This window comes from Camelus ferus, chromosome X, assembly GCF_009834535.1.
Source record: "Camelus ferus isolate YT-003-E chromosome X, BCGSAC_Cfer_1.0, whole genome shotgun sequence".
NCBI lineage: Eukaryota > Metazoa > Chordata > Mammalia > Artiodactyla > Camelidae > Camelus > Camelus ferus.
Window position 1 is genome coordinate 91,133,101 of NC_045732.1, and position 18,954 is coordinate 91,152,054.

Genomic DNA, 18,954 nt, shown 5'->3' on the forward strand with positions numbered 1-18,954 from the left:
GAATAAAGGGGTTTAGGGAAAGGAGATTAGACAGGGCCAGTCAAAAATCTCTTCAGAGTTATCCACACCCCAACCAACCCTAAACACTACTGACATCCAAAAATTCAATTGCTATAGTTTGCAGCAAAAGTAGTATCTTTAGTAATTGTAAAGTCATGAAAATAGCTTCTTATATTGAAGCATTAAAAAATGTATTTACCCAGACACTTAGTAAAAATATTTATTGATTAATATGTGTAGCTTTTTCTGTTTTCTTCACTCACGTATCCTCAGAACTAGAAAGCAAAGTAGTGTACAATAAATAATTTTGAATAAATGTAAAAAGAAAAGATCCCATTTGCCTAAGATCTCACAGTACCTAAACACTATGAGTACTAAAGAATATTTTTTAGTTGTTTTGATTGTAGAGGTACAAAACAGCTGTTCTAATTTTTAGTAGGTGAATCCCATTACGTGCTTATACTAATTTGCTATAGCAATTTTCAGTATTTCTGAGAATTCTGATGAAATCAACTTTTGCATTTGAATTTACTGCACCTAATTTTGATTTTCTTTTCTGTATACAAAATCTTCCCCTGTAAACTGTCTCTCCTCCAAGCCTATTCGAAGTTACCTGGTTGGATACATTAGAATCTGAGCTAGACACTGATTTTAAAATTACCAGACCTCTGAAAAGAGGCAACTGTTTCATATATGGGTATTTAGTATGCATAACTCTAATTGAAAAAGACCCTATTTCCGGTTTTTGTTTTCTTTTGAAACAGAAACCTAAACTACTAGGAGCCTGAATTAGAGGGACAGGTGGACTGCCAGCTCAGAAAGTGTCCTCTGAGCCTTGTCCCTGAGGATCTGTGCCCAGGATAGCAAAACTAACATAAGGGAGCATTAGGAGCTAGAAAAGGTCATTTTCTTCTTGGTTAGACGCCCTCCCCCTGGACCTAGCTAATGACCTAGCCTTTCAATTTGGCACAAGTAAGAAATTTTACAAAAACGTGCTATGGGGCACACATGGGCCTTAATGATCTGGTTCCTGTCCATGTCTGTAGCCTCATTTTCAGCCACTTTCCACATACCTTGTGCTGCCATACTTTGCATTTCTTCGCCCTTTATTCCCCAAAAAGTAAATCATATTTTGGAATGTCAGGGAGATATCAGGTGGGTGAGGCAAATGTTTTGGGGTAGGCAGCCTCACAGATGCCCCCACCATGGTTAATTATAGGGATGCTTCAGTCTGGAGAATTTAGATGAAGAACTTCCTAAGTGCTGCCAATCAGAATTAACTGTTGTCCTCTATGCTCTCATAATGTTTTGCTTGATGTTGTATCTTTCAAAACTTATCATGCTTTACATTATATTATACCTAGCTATGAACATGGATATAGCTCCCACAAGATCATAAGCTTGAAGACAGAGTTTATTTTGTTATCTCACTCATCACTTTCTACAATACATTGGGTATAATCAAGGTAAATACAATTTTTTTAATTATTCAAAAATAAAGATGATGCTTTGAGGCCTGAGAAGATATCCATTTCTGTTCTATTCAAGTACCCCCCCATCACTGTCCTGTTTCTACCCCCACCATCATCACCAATCTAAATCCCAGATACCACTGTAGAGAGATATTTTTAAAAAACACGATTGAGACTAACAAAGAGTTCTATATTCAGATTTAACTCACAGTTATTGAATACTCATTTGACTGATGAGGAGATGGAGACTCAAATAACTTTCAGTAGCTTGCCAAATGTCACACGATTGCACAGCTAATAAGTGGCTTTGCCAGGACTGAAATTCAAGCCCCCTGACAAAAGTCAAAGTCTCTTTCCACAAACACTGAAACGTTTAGATGAACTCCTCTCACTCTCTGTAATTCTAATGCACCTAGTTGCTTAGTCAGAAACATATTCTGTGTGCCCTCAGCCAGGAAGAAGCTAAATATTCAGAACATGTGAGGTTCATTTTATGTACATATTTATTTCTGTGTTTATGTATTTGTGCTTTTATTTATATCATGTTTTTGTATTCGTATATTTATGTATTCATGTATTTAGTATACTTATGTATTTATATGTCTGTGTTTATTTTTTATTTATGCATTTATGTATTTCTTTATCTTATCTGTAGGACTATGAAGCTCTTACTCTCAATGCTATTAGAGGAAAGCACATCAATTAATTATACCTTAATTTCCTATAGTGTTTCTGAGGATTTCAGCTTAAAATAGGTGTTGAATTTCAGTTAAAAGACCCAATCTCTTGAGCTTCTGGGGGAGAGGACAGAGAGAGCAGCTGTGTGCAGAACCAAATTGCTGAGCTTCGGAGACACCTCGAAGCCAACAGAAGTTTCAGCTACAAGAGCAGGAAAAAAGAGCACAAAAACTACCTAAGCTTAAAAGAGAATGAGGAAAATGATGACAACAACCTTAGGAGCAAACAGGAAGTACTGTGCTGCCACAGAGGAACCAGGGACCTCAAAGGGTTCAAGAGATATAGCTAGCCTGGGGAAGCAGCAGGCAGAACCCAAAGAAAGGGCCAACAAGAGGGAGCTGGTGTTTTCCACCCTTAAAGTGATACAAGACCTCGTGGATGTTTGAAAAACACACAGGAAAAGCTCATCAAAGACTATAGACTGGGATTTCAAAATTGTAGAATAGATAAACAAGATTACACTGTATAGCACAGGGAAATATACACAAAATGTTATGATAACTCACAGAGAAAAAAATGTGACAATGACAATGACAAATATGTCCATGAACGACTGAAAAATTGTGCTGAACACTGGAATTTGACACAACATTGTAATATGATTATAAATCAATAAAAAATGTTTAAAAAAGACTATAGTATACTGATGAATGAGGTCATAGGACTGAAAGATACCCTGAGAAAGGAAAATTATCTAATAAATATCATGGAAGAGAGAATCAATACAAATGAGGACCAAACTGAGCTTCAGTCTCAAAAGATAAAAAAAATTTAAGCAAACAGCTCTTCACAGTACAAGAAAAGGTAATGGATCTTGAAAACACATCAAGGAGGTATAACATTTGTGTTTCTGGCAACCCCAAAGGTACAGAAAATGAAAGTAACCTTGAAACTATTATTAAGGAAATTATTGAAGAAAAATTTCCAGGGCTAAACATAGATCTTAACTTACATACAGAGAGAATCTACAGGTCCCCACTCAAATATACCTCTCAAACTAAAAGTCCAACGCACATAATTGTACAGTTCTTAAACTTGAAAGAAAAAGAAATCATCTTGAAAGCTGCTCAGAAAAAAAGGAGAACTGATTTTCAACAAGATAAAGATAAGGCTGTCACCTGACTATGCCTTACTTACAGTGGAAGACAGACAAAGTTGGAGCAAGATCTACTACCAGCTGAAGTTCCTGGGTCTGAGGCCTCAAGCGAACCGTCCAGCTAAGCTATCTTTCCTATTTGAAGATGAGAGAAGAACCTTTAACAATCAAGATGATTTCAAGGCATCTGTCTGCAAATCCCCTGAACTACTGGCTTTACTGCAACAGCTGCAGCCCAGGGAGAGAATGCTCCTGGAGATAAGTGACTAAATTGATTTACAAAGCTGTTTCTTAATAGAATGTAGATCTTAGTTTTATGATTAATTGCATTTTTGCCAGGGTAATTGGTGACAATGAAGTAAAAATGTAATATTGACTGATTTGTTAAGTGTATGTACACCTCTATCTATCTACCTATCTGTCTATCTATCTATTCTTCATGAGTAAGGAAGAAGGAAAAAGCAAAAAAGAAAACAAGAGGGATGAGGGAGGGATAAATGAGAGAGAGGATATGAAAACAGCAAGATAATAATTAACGGTGGGTGGGATAGGGAAACATTGGAATACAATAGATAAAATGAGAAAAAATTATTTTTATTGTGAATATGAAAGCAATAAATTATACAAAATTAACAGACTTGTTTAGAGAAAGAAAGTTTCTCCCACTTTCAATCAAGGGTACTTGGATCTTTTAGAAAATTTGACTGTATCTTAGAGTACAAAACAAGTAGAACTCGAAGAGATGCATGTACATTGAAATGATTGCCTATAAACTGATATTTTTAGAAACAGAGTGTAAACAGTGGGTGATGTTGCAGTGATGTGTTTTTAAATTGCTAATTTGTATTGCTCTTGCAGTTTAGATGTCTCCATTTAACTTTAATTATATAATTGGTTAATCATACAATAAATGGGAATAAAAGAACCCAATTGTTGACTTCTTTACTTTCCTTTGGACAACTGATCAAAGTTCCCAAATGACATTACCTCCCTTCCCCACCTCCAACTCCCCACCCCTGAAAATTCCTACAAATTAGACACACTGGAGGCAAGTCAGATTCTGAAGCAGAAAAAAAAAAAAAACCTTTCCTAGCACTGGCACTTTAAAGTATCCTGCCTGTTTCACACATAAACTGTTTATAGAAGCCAGTCTGCCTGCCCACCCAAGGCAGCGGGTGTGAGCCCACCTCTTTCCTTTTGGGGCCATCACCTTCTTGCTACACAGGAAAAGGGAACACTAACACTTTGCCGCCCATCCTCAGAGCCTTCATTTTATGTCTATCTCTGAACCTTCACCCCCATGTACTGAGATGCACACAACATGTAAGTACACACATATCTTCTCTTATCATTGTTCCTCATATAAATAAAAGACATCTCGTGATGCTAGGAGAATTATTATTTGGGGACAGTGGGCCAATAGTTTACCTTTCTGGGAAATGGTACGTAGGTGGGCTAAACAGAACCTTGTGGCCCTGCTAGACTGGATCACCACAAAACCTCATTTTCTTTATCCACCCCATTAACCTTAAGTTAAATTCACCTAGGTAACGACACTGTTGGTTTGCTTTATGTCAGGCATCCAGAAGCCTGATCATGCAGGTCTCTATGCCTTATTGCTTACAATAAGTCTTTTGATTAAATAAGTTTCAGTTCTAGTTCATCACTTGCATTTGATTTATTCTAGGAATCTTCCTTCACAGTCCTGAAAATACCCTCAGTTACAGCTTCTAGAAGTGACTTAATGCCCCAAACTGTGCTTTTAATAATTGAAATGCTTCACAAAAGATAAGTTGAAGTCCAAGCTCTGTAGGTGCCCCCACACTTACCTTTACACCTCTAAAAGAAGGTACTTCCCATCTCCAAAGCTCAAATCCCCCCAGGTTTTGCTGTTGGAACCTAATCTGTCTGGCTGGACTTCCTCACTGTCCCAGAACACCACTTGTCTAGTACCACCTCAGTTCCTTACTTGTCTACTCCATATACCCTCTCCACTGCAGAAGAAGATCATGACTGAGGCTTACTGGGGAGTTGGGAGGCGTGCTAAAACATATTGGCACCTTTTGAATGCACCAAACACTCTAGAGATGTGACACAGTCCTTAGGTGGCTTACCACAGCAGTGAAGTAGGGGAGGTGGAGTAGACTATAATGCTCATCACTCCCTTGAGAGTGTAAGAAAATTATCAGGATTCTTGGCAGTTCCTGTTTACCACTGAGAATCACTGTCATAAAACAAAACTGGAATAAAGTTGTCGGTTAGTGAATGTTTAACAAACAGCTCTCTGAGGGAAAAGAAAACCTGATTTATAGCATTTGTTTGTTCAGTGGTATAAATTCTCTGACCATGGCCAATTTCAAGCTACCAACATTATATTATTAAATAGTAGATTGAGATAAGATGCACACAATCAGTTCTCCTAAGCCAGTTGTAGCTAGCCCTAGCACATCACTGGGAAGAGACCACTTTTGCCCTGTGTTCCTCCTCGTTGGACTACTATAAGACAAATTTAACTTAAAAAGTCTCATCTCTTAAACCAGACTCAGTTACAAAGAAAGGCTCCCTAGACCATCCTGTGTACATACATGCCCTTTATGTCTCACTTCCTTTGAGCTCTACCTTCTTGAAGCTTTTCTAGCACTCCTGTTCCCCAACACAGTTTTTGTAAGAGAGTTACTCTTGTCTTCTCTCTAGGCTGAAAGCCTTTGGAGCTTATTAATCACATCAGTCCCACCTCTACACTTCATCATACTCCCTACTTCAATGTAGGCAGTATGTACTTAATAAAATCTTGTGTTTAACAGTTGTCTCATAATCCAAAAGAGGTGATTCTGAAGCTTTTGCAGGAGGAACCATTTTCCAGGCCCCCATGCTCAAGGAATCAAAGTGAAAAAGGGTATGGCTCAGGAATATTTTCTGGTATCACCACCTTCCAGGACAGTGACAGTGAGAGCTCCTACGCTACCCCTCCCCTAGATATCCCACCAGTTTAAGGGGATGGAGAATCAGAGGGGTTCTGGCCATTAGGAATAAGACTGACCATTCTCAAAACATTCTTGAAAGAGGAGTTGTTTAATATTATCCAACTCTAAAGTAATAAACCAGGAAAGAAACCCAGGCTTCTAGAAGTATGTGTGTGTGTGTGTGTGTGTGTCCATAGGGGAAGGCCAGCAGAGCCAACATCAAGATCTCAGCTAAGTCCCAGCCCCAGACTCTGTTGGCTTCTATCACCAGCTTTATAAACAGTGAGCCACTCGAGCTTTCTCTAAAAAAAGTTGGTCAGAGAACAAACATATCTCCTTCTGCAAGCAAGCTGCAAGGTCCAAGATGCAAAGAGGTAGCCTAGACATGGAGCTTCTAATACTTCAATTGCCAGCCATAGTTTGAATGAGGGGCTTCTATGAAGCCTGAATAATAAGTCCCTTCAGGATTCTACAGTGTCCCAGAGCAAAAACAAGAGTGAGTGGTATTCTCACCTACACAGTCTTAGTACTTTTTCAGGCTTCCATGTCCAGTTGTTGCAGAATCTGGACTCTAGATTCAGACTGTTGGTCCAAGAGCACAAGCTTCAGCCCAATGACTCACAGAGATCAGGAGGACGCTATCATTGTCTTTTATCTATATTATTAACAAAGCATTTGATTGGAGCTTTTCTATTTTACTAAGCATATTCACATCTGTTATTAAATTTTAATTTAAAAAATGTTTTGCTTTTATCATTTCAAGCATCCAATGCAGAGGCAACATAGGGTAGTGATTGAGAACATGGGACTTCTTTTTGCAATATATACAAATATTGAACCATTATGTTGTACACCTGAAACTAATATGTTGTGTGTCAATTATACCTCAATTTTTTAAAAGGAGTAAAAGAACTAAGAAGTTGCTCAGTTACACTGCATAAAGTTTTTGAATTATTTTCTAAATGACTATTTTTAATAAATACATTAAAATTAATAAAGGAGATTAATTACTTTTAAAAACATGGGACCATAGAACTGTGTGTACAGATTGCTTGGATGTGAATCCTAGCTCTGCTACTTCCTGGCTGCATTGGCTGTAGGCAATTTTTTTAGTGGCTCTGTGTTTCAGTTTCATCTGTAAAATGGGGCTCATACTGATAGCTATCTCCTAGTGCTGTTATTAGGATAAAATTAATTAATATTTATAAAGCACTTAGTGCCTGATACTATCATAGTGATTTCTATATACATATTTTGAAAATTGGCATGGATATTTCCACCATGACAGATAATAATTATCAGTATCATGTTCCAAAAAACCATCATGTTTGGCCAATTTTCTCTCCTAAATATTTCAGAAACCCTTGCTCTCCTCTCCTTCTTTACTTCCACTGCCATGATTTAGACACACAATAACAGAAAACTGCTTGCAGTTCTCTGTGCCTTACTTCCTGATCTTTCCTGTTGCACTCCTCTGAAACCCATGGCACACCCATCTTTGTCTATTGCCTACTTACTCTCTACAGACTCCTTTAGAGGGTAAACTGCCATTCTCCCTGGATTGTCAGGATCTAGAACAATGTCTGGCACAAAGAAAATACTCAACAAACATGTATTGAATTAATAGATGATTGGTTGCTGTGTCCAAGCCACTATGTAGTTGTTTATAGAGGGATTTCTTCAATGTCACCCAAAACTCTGTGTGATATTACTTACAATTATTATTCACATTTTACAAATAAGAAAACTGAGGCCTGGAGAGGTTAAATAACTTGCCTCAATACATCTATTTATATTCATATGGCTATTCTATTCTTTATGTGAAACCTGTAGTTTGTAATGGTGTGTAGGAACAGAGGATGCCAGGAAGCCACACTGATATCCCCAGTGCATGAGGATATGACATTCAATTTTCCCTATTAAAGAACTGTTACTTTATTTTTATGTAACTTGTTCTCAAATTATAGTATTTTTTCTTTAGATAATTTTTAATCTTCTATGAAAGTAAAAATTGTACCTAAAGAAAAATGTGGCTATTTCTTACAACAATCAATTAATCTGTGAGTCCACTGGATGCTATACTTTAATCCCATCCTATAATATATGTCAAGAGATTTGGTTAGTACCTTATCTGTACATAATCATTTCAAAAAGCTGTTCATGGTTGGGGCTGAAACCTGAATCCATACCCAAGGGTCCTGCAACATCACAGGCAGTACTGAGATATGATTCTAGCTCCAGGCAGCAGTGGTGGATTTGCTCTGCTGGTGCCTTTGTGGACTCACACCCCTAATATGAATGAGCAGTGTTCTGGCACATGGTGGGGGTGAGTTTGGCCTTTACAGTGGGTGTGCATGCCATACACAGATATGAGGCCGGGGTCTGCTCTGATGTTGTGGCACACCACTGATCCAGGTGTGTCACTGAATGCACACTATGGTGGGTCCTAGTGCCTGAAGTCAGCAGATCTGCACTGGTAGTTCTGCGGGCACAGAATCTGGGGGACACCAGAGTGGGTTGCCAACATTCCTCCAGCTGAGGAGGAGAAAAGGCAGTGTCAACAAAGTGTAACTTTGTAAGCCCACATTAACAAGTGACATACAACACCAGAGAGGGTGCTTCTCAATGGATATCTCCTGTGGAGGTATACCCATAGACTCCTCTTTCAGCTGAAGTGTTCCAACACAGCCTACTACACACCAGAGCTAAGAAACAGGTCTGGAAGCCTTTATTTCAACAACAGGGGAGCAGATTCAGCCCCTGTCAGGGCTGTGACAACCATAGAACAAAATGGAGTCCCTGCTCAACAACAACAATCAGGGCAGGCTCTGATTCCTACAACACCAACCACACCCCCAATCAAAAGGAGGACAGCCAACACACACAGAAGAAAGAAATGGCAACCATCCATACTGAAATAGCCCTCATGACAAAATTAGGATGCACAGTCTACACAAGAGCTCTCCCACTTAAAAAAAAAAAAGAGCCTTTCAAGACTACAGTGGATAACCAAGACTCCTAAAACCGTACAGCCAGAGAAATATAAGTAAAATGAAGAAGCAGAGGTACCACTCCCAATTAAAAGAACAGGAGAAGTCTTCTGAAAGAACAAATAGTGAAATAGACCTCCACATTCTACTAGGTCATGACTTCCAAAAGATGGTGATCAAAGTACTAAAGGAAATAAGAGAGACTATCAATAGAAATGCTGTTACTGTAAAAAGGAAATGGAAGCTACAAAGAGGAGCCAATTCCAAACAGAAAACTCAGTGGCTGAGATAAGAGCTGAGCTAAAGGCAGTCAAAAGCAGACTAGATAATGCAGAGGAATGAATAAGTGACTTAGAAGCAGGATAACAGAAATCATCCAATCAGACAAGCAGACAGAAAAGCAAATGAAAACAATATAAGGGAACTATGGGATAATAAAATATGCCAATCTACACATAATAAGGGTTCCAGAAGAAGAAACAGAAAAAGGGATTGAAAAGTTATTTGAAGAAATCATGACTGAAAACTTCCCAAACCTAAAGAAGGAATCAGATGCCCAAGTAAAGGAAGTACAGAGGATCCCCAACAAGAAGAACCCAAACAGACCTACACCAGGAAATATGAAGATGGCCAAAGTTAAAGATAAAGAAAGGATTCTAAGGCAGCAAGAGAAAAACAAAGAGTTAGTTCAAGGGAACCCCCATAAGGCTTCCAGCTGATTTCTCTACACAAACACTGCTGGCCAGAAGGGAGTGGCAAGATATATTCAGTGTCCTGAATGAGAAAAAGCTGCAACATAGGATACTCTACCCAGGAAGACTATTCTTTAGAATAGAAATAGAGATAAAGAATTTCACAGACAAGCAAAGACTAAAAGAATTCAGCAATACTAAATCTATCCTAAAAGAAATATTGAAAGGTATACTCTAAATAGAAAAGAAGCGGGGGAAGAGAGACAGTGGCAGAGTAGAAGGACTCTCATAGCTCATCCTCTCCCACAAATGCACAAAGACTCACATCCAGAGACCCACTCAGCCAACCAGAGCACCTGCAGAACTCCGAGAGAACATCGCCCTCTTCAAAAGATAGAGACACCAAAAATCTGGTAGGAGAAAAGGAAAAAAGAAAGAAGAAAAGGCAAAGCAGAGCGGGATGGGTCCCGCGGGGAGGGAGCAGCAAAGGAGGACTGGAGCTCCTTCTTTGGGTCTCCCCTCTCCAACTGAGAGGCCAGCAGGACAGAGAGGGAGCCTCTGAGGCTCAGATCTGTACAGACCAGCCCTTGACCGACAGATAACTTAAACAGGCACAGAGGGTCCCTGCAACACCCAGCCTGAGATGCGGGCTGGCAGCTGGGGGCAGGGCCAGGCTGCCCGAGCCGGGCAGAAGAGAAGGGCGTCTGCACTGAGGCAGCCCCAGGGGACTGCAAGGGGCTGTGTGCCATGGCTGTGGGTGCATAGGGCAGAATAACCTGGGACCTACATAAAACAACACGGTTGATGTGCCCTGGGGGGAAGGGTGCATATCCCAATTTCTGGAAACCCGAGGAAAGTTTTCGGGGGAAGAGAGGCAGGGCTCAGGCACAGCCGCCATATCCTCCGGCGCTTAGCATCCAGGCGGGGGTGGGGTGAAACCTGCATCCACATCTAAGGGCTTAGCAGCCTCAAAGGCCAGAGGGAGACTTGTCTACAGCCCGAGGCAGATAGGATCCTTCCATCCGGGTCCCTCAGAGAACTTGCTCCACCAAGACAAACAAGGAGCTGGGTTCTGGCCCGGCAGGGACAAGGCTGTTCCTCGGTCTTCCCCGAGCCCACCTGCAGAGCGCCAACCCGAGGCGGAGCACAGCAGCACAGAGCAGTGGAGCCACCAGCGCCAGGAGAGGGAAGGCAGCCCCCCGCCTTTCGGGCAGGAAAGCAACCCCTGACCACAGTGCTAGAAGGGGGCGTGACACACCCTCCTACCTGGCCAGTCTGCAACATCTGACTGTGTCATTGATAGGGGCAGTGACCCTCCCGCCCACAGCAAAGGAGAGCTGCACCTGAACCAGTGTTGGGAGGAGGCACAATCTGTTTGCCGACAGGCACTGGGAGCAGCACAGACGAGGGCGTCAATGAAGGGCCTCTGGAAACAGCAAGCTGAGCTTCCAAAACAGGACGAAGACAGAAAGACTTCACATTAAAAGCACACAGTATCCAGGAGAACATCGACAACCCCCCCTTTTCTTTTCTTTTCTTTTCTTGTCTTCTTAAATCTGTTTTTACCTGTTCTATTTTCTATTACCCTCTTAATTTTTACTTCTTAATTCATTTTTATTTCTCTTGGGTTTTGATGTTCTGTTATTGATTATACACAGGTTTAAAATACATCTTTTCATCTCTTCTCCTTTTTAAAAGGTTTTAAAAGGACATCTCACCTTGATTGCTATTCTGCTTCAACTTACTCTTCTATTATTCATTATACACTGTTTTCAAACCTTTTTTCTCCCTTCTTTTAAAATTCTTTCTCTCTCTCTCATTTTTTATTTTTTTTCCTAAGTCTTATTCCTACATAGGCATTAGATAGATAAACTCCATAAAGACCACAATAGATAACTGATACTCCATAAACCACAGTGCCAGAGAGGTATGAGAAAGATGAAGAAGCAGAGAAATCATTCCCAATTAAAAGAACAAGAGAAATCCCCTGAAAGAACGATCAATGAAATAGACATCAATAGTCTACTAGATCAAGATTTCAAAAAAGGAGTCATCAAAGTGCTGAAGGAACTAAAAGAAATACTGTTTAGAGAAATAAAATATGTTAAAAATGAAATGGAAGCTATAAAGAAGAGCCAAGTAGAATGGGTAAATTCATTGACTGAGATGAGGAATGACCTAAAGCTGTGCAAAGCTAACTAGATAATGCAGAGGAATGAATTAGTGACCTAGAAGACAGGACAATTGAAAGCACCCAATCAGGAAAGCTACAAGATAAACAACTAAAAACTAATGAAAATAGCATAAGGGACCTATGGGATAATATAAAGCATGCCAATCTTCGCATAACAGGGGTCCCAGAAGGGGAAGAAAGATCAAAGGGGATTGACAAAGTTTTTGAAGAAATCATGACTGAAAACTTCCCAAACTTAAAGAAGGAATCAGATATCCAATTACAGGAAGCTCAGAGAGTTCTATACAGGAAGAACCCAAATAGACACACACCAAGACATAATCATAATCAAGATGGCCAGAGTCAAGGATAAAGAAATGATCCTAAAGGCAGCAAGAGAAAAGCAAAGAGTAAGTTACAAGTGAACCCCCATAAGGCTCTCAGCTGATTTCTCTACACAAACACTACAGGCCAGAAGGGAGTGGCAAGATTTATTCAAAGTCCAGAATGAAAAAAAGATTCAGCCTAGGATACTTTATCCAGCAAGGCTATCCTTTAGGATACAAGGAGAGATAAAGAATTTCACAGACAAGAAAAAGCTGCAGGAGTTTAGCAACACTAAACCCATGCTAAAAGAAATATTGAAAGGTCTACTCAAAAACAGAAAAGAAGCAGGATGCTACAGAAATGAGAAACTTACAACTGGAAAGGTGATAACTCATGAATTACAAATAAAATAAACATGAAATTATAAAAGAAGACATACAAATCATTGAGAGTGGGAGAGGGAGGCAGGGAAATATAGAATTTTTTTTCTTTCTTTCTTAAATCTTTTGTTCTTGGTAGGATGGGTTTGAGATCATGTTACTATCAGTTTAATAAAAACAGTTATAGTAATGGGCTAATAGATTTATGAAAAAGGGTAACCACAAGCCAAAAACTTACAAGGGGTCACAAAAATTAAATAAATTCCATGATAACACAAAGGAAAATTACCAAACCACAAAAGGAAGAAGAAAGGAAAAAGGAGGAAATACCAAATCAACTGCAAAGATAAGTTCAAAATGGCAATAAACACACATCTATCATTAATTACTGTAAATGTTAATGGACTAAATGCTCCAGTCAAAAGACACAGAGTGGCAGACTGGATAATAAAGCAACAACCTTCAATATGCTGCATACAAGAGACCCCCTTTAGGGAGAAGGACACATATAGATTGAGAGTGAAAGCATGGAAAAGGATATTCCATGGAAATGGAAAAGCCAAAAAAGCAGGTGTTGCACTACTGATTTCAGACAAAGTAGACTTTAAAACAAAGGCCATAAAGAAAGATAAAGAAGGACATTTTATAATGATTAAAGGAGTGATACAAGATGAAGATATTACACTTGTCAATATATATGCACCCAATATAGGAGCACCTAAGTACATAAAACAATTACTAACAGAGATAAAGGGGGATAATGATGGGAATACAATCATAGTTGGAGATTTTAACACTGCATTAACATCACTAGACAGATCTTCTAGACAGAAAATAAATAAGGCAACAGAGAAATTAAATAATACAATAGAAAAAATAGATTTGGTGGATATTTTCAGAGCATTACACCCCCCCCCCAAAATAGGATATACATTCTTTTCAAGTGCACATGGAACATTTTCCAGGATTGATCATGTACTTGGGCACAAAAGAAACCTCAACAATTTTAAGAAAATAGAAATTATATCAAGCATCTTACTGACCACAATTTCATGAAACTAGAAATCAACAACAGAGAAACAAAGGAGAAAAAAAGGAAAGCATGAAGATTAAAAAATACGGTATTAAAAAAACAATGGGTCAATGAGAAAATCAAAGCTGAAATTAAAAAATACCTTGAACTAAATGACAATGAAAGCACAACCACTCAAAATCTATGGGATACAGCAAAGGCAGTGCTAAGAGGGAAGTTTATAGTAATACAGGCTTCCTCAAAAAAGAAGAACAATATTGAATAAACAATTTAACCCAATAGCTGAATGAAATAGAAAAAAAAAGAACAAAAAGCCCCAAAAGGCAGCAGAAGGAAGGAAATTATAAAGATTAGGGAGGAAATAAATACAATAGAGATTAACAAGACCATAGGAAAAATCAACCAAACCAAAAGCTGGTTTTTTGAAAAAGTAAATAAAATCGACAAACCTCTGGCAAAACTCACAAAGAAAAAAGAGAGAACACAAATTAGCAAAATAAGAAAGGAAAATGGAGAAATTACAATAAATAACATAGAAATATAGAATATCACACGAGAATATTATGAAAAACTGTATGAACCAAATTGGATAACCTAGAGGAGATGGACAAGTTTCTGGAAACATACAGTCCACCAAGACTGAATGAAGAAGAAACTGACCACTTGAACAAACTGATCACTAGAAATGGAAACGAAATAGCAATAGAAAACATCCCTACAAATAAAAGTCCAGGATCGGACGGCTTCACTGGGGAATTCTACCAAACATAAAAAGAAGAACTCATACCAGTCCTTCTCAAACTCTTCCAGAAGACTGAAAAGGAGGGAATACTCCCAAACTCATTCTATGAAGCCACCATCACCCTGATACCAAAACCAGGCAAAGACACTACCAAAAATGAGAATTATAGGCCAATATCACTGATGAACATAGACACCAACATCCTCACCAAAATATTAGCAAATAGAATCCAAAACACATACAAAAGATTATACATCATGATCAAGTGGGGTTCATCCCAGGGACACAAGGGTGTTTCAACATACACAAATCAATCAGTGTAATACATCACATCAACAAGAGAAAGGACAAAAATCACATGACCATCTCAATAGTTGCAGAAAAAGCATTTGATGAAATTTAACACCCATTTATGATAACTCTTACCAAAGTGGGTATTGAGGGAACATTTCTCAACATAATAAAAGCTATATATGACAAACCTACAGCCAGCATAGTACTCAATGGTGAAAAACTCAAAAGCTTCCCCCTAAAATCTGAGACAAGACAAGGCTGCCCACTATCACCACTCCTATTCAACATAGTCCTGGAAGCCCTAGCCACAGCAATCAGGCAAGAGAGAGAAATAAAAAGGGTCCAAATTGAAAAAGAAGAGGTAAAAGTGTACTATATGTCGATGACATGTTACTATATATAGAAAACCCAAAAAGGTCCGCACAAAAACTACTACAGCTGATCGAAGAATTCAGCAAGGTAGCAGGTTGCAAGGTAGCAGGTTACAAAGTTAACTTTCAAAAATCCGTTCTATTTCTTTACACTAATGAGGAATCAATAGAAAAAGAATATAAAGAAGCACTCCCCTTTAAAATAGCACCCAAACTAATAAAATATCTGGGAATAAATCTAACCAAGGAGGTGAAAGAATTATACACGGAAAACTATAAACCATTGATTAAGGAAATTAAAGAAGACTTTAAAAAATGGAACGATAGCCCATGCTCTTGGATTGGAAGAATCAATATTGTTAAAATGGTCACACTGCCCAAGGCAATCTACAGATTTAATGCAATCCCTATCAAATTACCCAGGACATATTTCACAGAACTAGAACAAATCATAATAAAATTTATATGGAACCACAAAAGACCTAGAATTGCCAAAGCATTACTGAAGAGAAAGAAAGAGGCTGGAGGAATAACACCCCCTCAGACTTCAGACAATACTATAGAGCTACAGTCATCAAGACAGCATGGTATTGGTACAAAAACAGACATATAGACCAATGGAACAGAATAGAGACCCCAGAAATGAACCCACAAACTTTTGGTCAACTAATCTTCAACAAAGGAGGCAAGAATATACAATGGAATAAAGACAGTCTCTTCAGCAAATGGTGTTGGGAAAACTGGACAGCAGCATGGAAAGCAATGAAGCTAGAACACTCCCTTACACCATACACAAAAATAAACTCAAAATGGATCAAAGACTTAAACATAAGGCAAGATACAATAAACCTCCTAGAGGAAAATAAAGGCAAAACATTACCTGATATACATCTCAGAAATGTTCTCCTTGAAGAAATAAAAGCAAGAATAAACAAATGGGACCTAATGAAACTTACAAGCTTCTGCACAGCAAAGGAAACCATAAGTGAAACAAAAAGACAACCTACGGAATGACAAAATATTTTTGCAAATGAAACCGAGAAAGGCTTGATCTCCAGAATATATAAGCAGCTCATATGACTCAATAAGAAGAAAATAAACAACCCAATCCAAAAATGGGCAAAAGACCTAAACAAGCAATTCTCCAAGGAAGACATACAAATGATCAATAGGCACATGAAAAAATGCTGAACATCACTAATTATCAGAGAAATGCAAATCAAAACTATAATGAGGTATCACCTCACACCAGTCAGAATGGCCGTCATTCAAAAATCCACAAATGACAAATGCTGGAGAGGCTGTGGAGAAAAGGGAGCCCTCCTACACTGCTGGTGGGAATGCAGTTTGGTGCAGCCACTGTGGAAAACAGTATGGAGATTCCTCAAGACTAGGAATAGACTTACCATATGACCCAGGAATCCAGCTCCTGGGCATATATCCAGAAGGAACCTTACTTCAGGATGACACCTGCACCCCAATGTTCATAGCAGCATTATTTACAATAGCCAAAACATGGAAACAGCCTAAATGTCCATCAACAGGTGACTGGATAAAGAAGAAGTGGTATATTTATACAATGGAATACTACTCAGCCATAAAAACTGACAACATAACGCCATTTGCAGCAACATGGATGCTCCTGGAGAATCATTCTAAGTGAAGTAAGCCAGAAAGAGAAAGAAAAATACCATATGAGATCGTCATATGTGGAATCTAAAATAAAAACAAACATATAAACAAACAAAGCATAAATACAGAACAGAAATAGACTCATTGACATAGAATACAGACTTGTGGTTGCCAAGGGGGTGGGGGGTGGGAAGAGATAGACTGGGATTTCAAAATTGTAGAATAGATAAACAAGAGTATACTGTATAGCACAGGGAAATATATGCAGGATCATATTATAGCTCACAGAGTAAGGAATGTGACAATGAATACATATATGTTCATGTATAATTGAAAAATTGTGCTCTACACTGGAATTTGACACAACATTGTAAAATGATTATAAATCAATAAAAATATTTTTAAAAAAATAAATAAATAAATATAAAAGAAGCATGATGTTATAGAAAGGAGAAAACCATAATTGGAAATGTTATAACTACAATGAGTGGCAATAGAATAATCATGAAGATGTTAAAGAGGACATGAAAATCATAAATGGTGGAAGAGGAGAGAAATAAAATGTAGATTTTCTTTTCGTTCTTCTTAGATGTGTTTTAGCCCATATGATTACCATTCTAAAGGAAACAGATATAGTAATAGGTTAACATATTTAAAAAACATGTTAACCACAAATCAAAAGCATACATTAGAGTCTCAAAAACCAAAAGGAAACCAAGCTAATACAAAAGAAAATTATCTAACCACATACACACACAAAGAAAGAAACAAAGAAGAAACAGCAAATCAACTGTAAAGCAAAGTTTAAAATGGCAATAAACACACATCTATCAATAATTACCATAAATTTCAATGGACTAAATACTCCAATCAAAAGACATAGGGTGGCAGATTGGATAATAAAACAAGAGCTTACAATATGCTGCCTACAGGATACCCACTTCAGAGTGAAAGACACACATAGATTTAAAGTGAAAGGATGGAAAAAGATATTTCATGCAAATGGGAATTACAGGAAAACTGGAGTAGCAATGCTCATATCAGACAAAATAGACTTTAAAACAAAGGCCATAAAGACAGATAAAGAAGGACAGTATATAATGATTAAAGGAGTGATACAAGAAAAGGATATTACACATGTTAACATATATGCACCCAATATAGAAGCATCTAAATATATAAAACAAATACTAACAGACATAAAGGGAGAGATTGATGGCAACACAATAATAGTACAAGACTTTAACACTCCCACTAACATCATTGGACAGAACTTCCAGATAGAAAATCAATGAGGCAAAAGAGATACTAAATGACACAGTAGAACAGTTGGACTTGACTGATATTTTAGGACATTACAGACCCCCCCCAAACAGAATATACATTCTTTTCAAGTGTGCATGGAGCATTTGCTAGGATATACCACACACTGGGACACAAAAGAAGCCTGAACAAATTTAAGAGGATAGAAATTATTTCAAGCATCTTCTTTGACCACAATGGCATGATACTAAAAATCAACCACAGAAAGAGAAACAAGAAAAAATGATGGCATGGAGACTAAACACCATGCTACCCCAAAATCCAATGGGTCAATGATAAAACCAAAGAAGAAATTTAAAAATATCTTGCAACAAATGACAATGAAAACACAACAGCACAAAATCTATGGCATGCAGTAAAAGCAGTCCTGAGAGGGAAGTTCATAAGTGATACAGGCATTCCTCAAAAAACATGAATGCTCTCAAACAACCTAAACTACCACCTAAAAGAATTTTAAGAAGAAGAACAAACAAAACCTGAAGTCAGCAGAAGGAAAGAAATAATAAAGATCAGGGAGGAAATAAGTAAAATAGAGATTAAAAAACAATAGAAAAAAATCAATCAAACAATGAGCTGGTTTTTGTTAAAGATTAAACAAAATTGACAAATTTCTGGCCAGGCACACCAAGGGAAAAAGAGAGAGGTCATAAATAAACAAAATAAAAAAGGAAAATGGAGAAATTACAACCAGCACCACAGAAATACAGAAAACCATAAGAGAATATTAT

The 18,954-nt window shown here is 38.1% G+C and overlaps 1 protein-coding gene across 1 annotated transcript in view; it reads left to right on the forward strand.

The window, feature by feature from the left end:
• The window catches only part of IGSF1 (immunoglobulin superfamily member 1), an 82,355-nt gene that overhangs the window by 42,926 nt on the left and 20,475 nt on the right, over positions 1–18,954 (forward strand). The window lies entirely within an intron of this gene.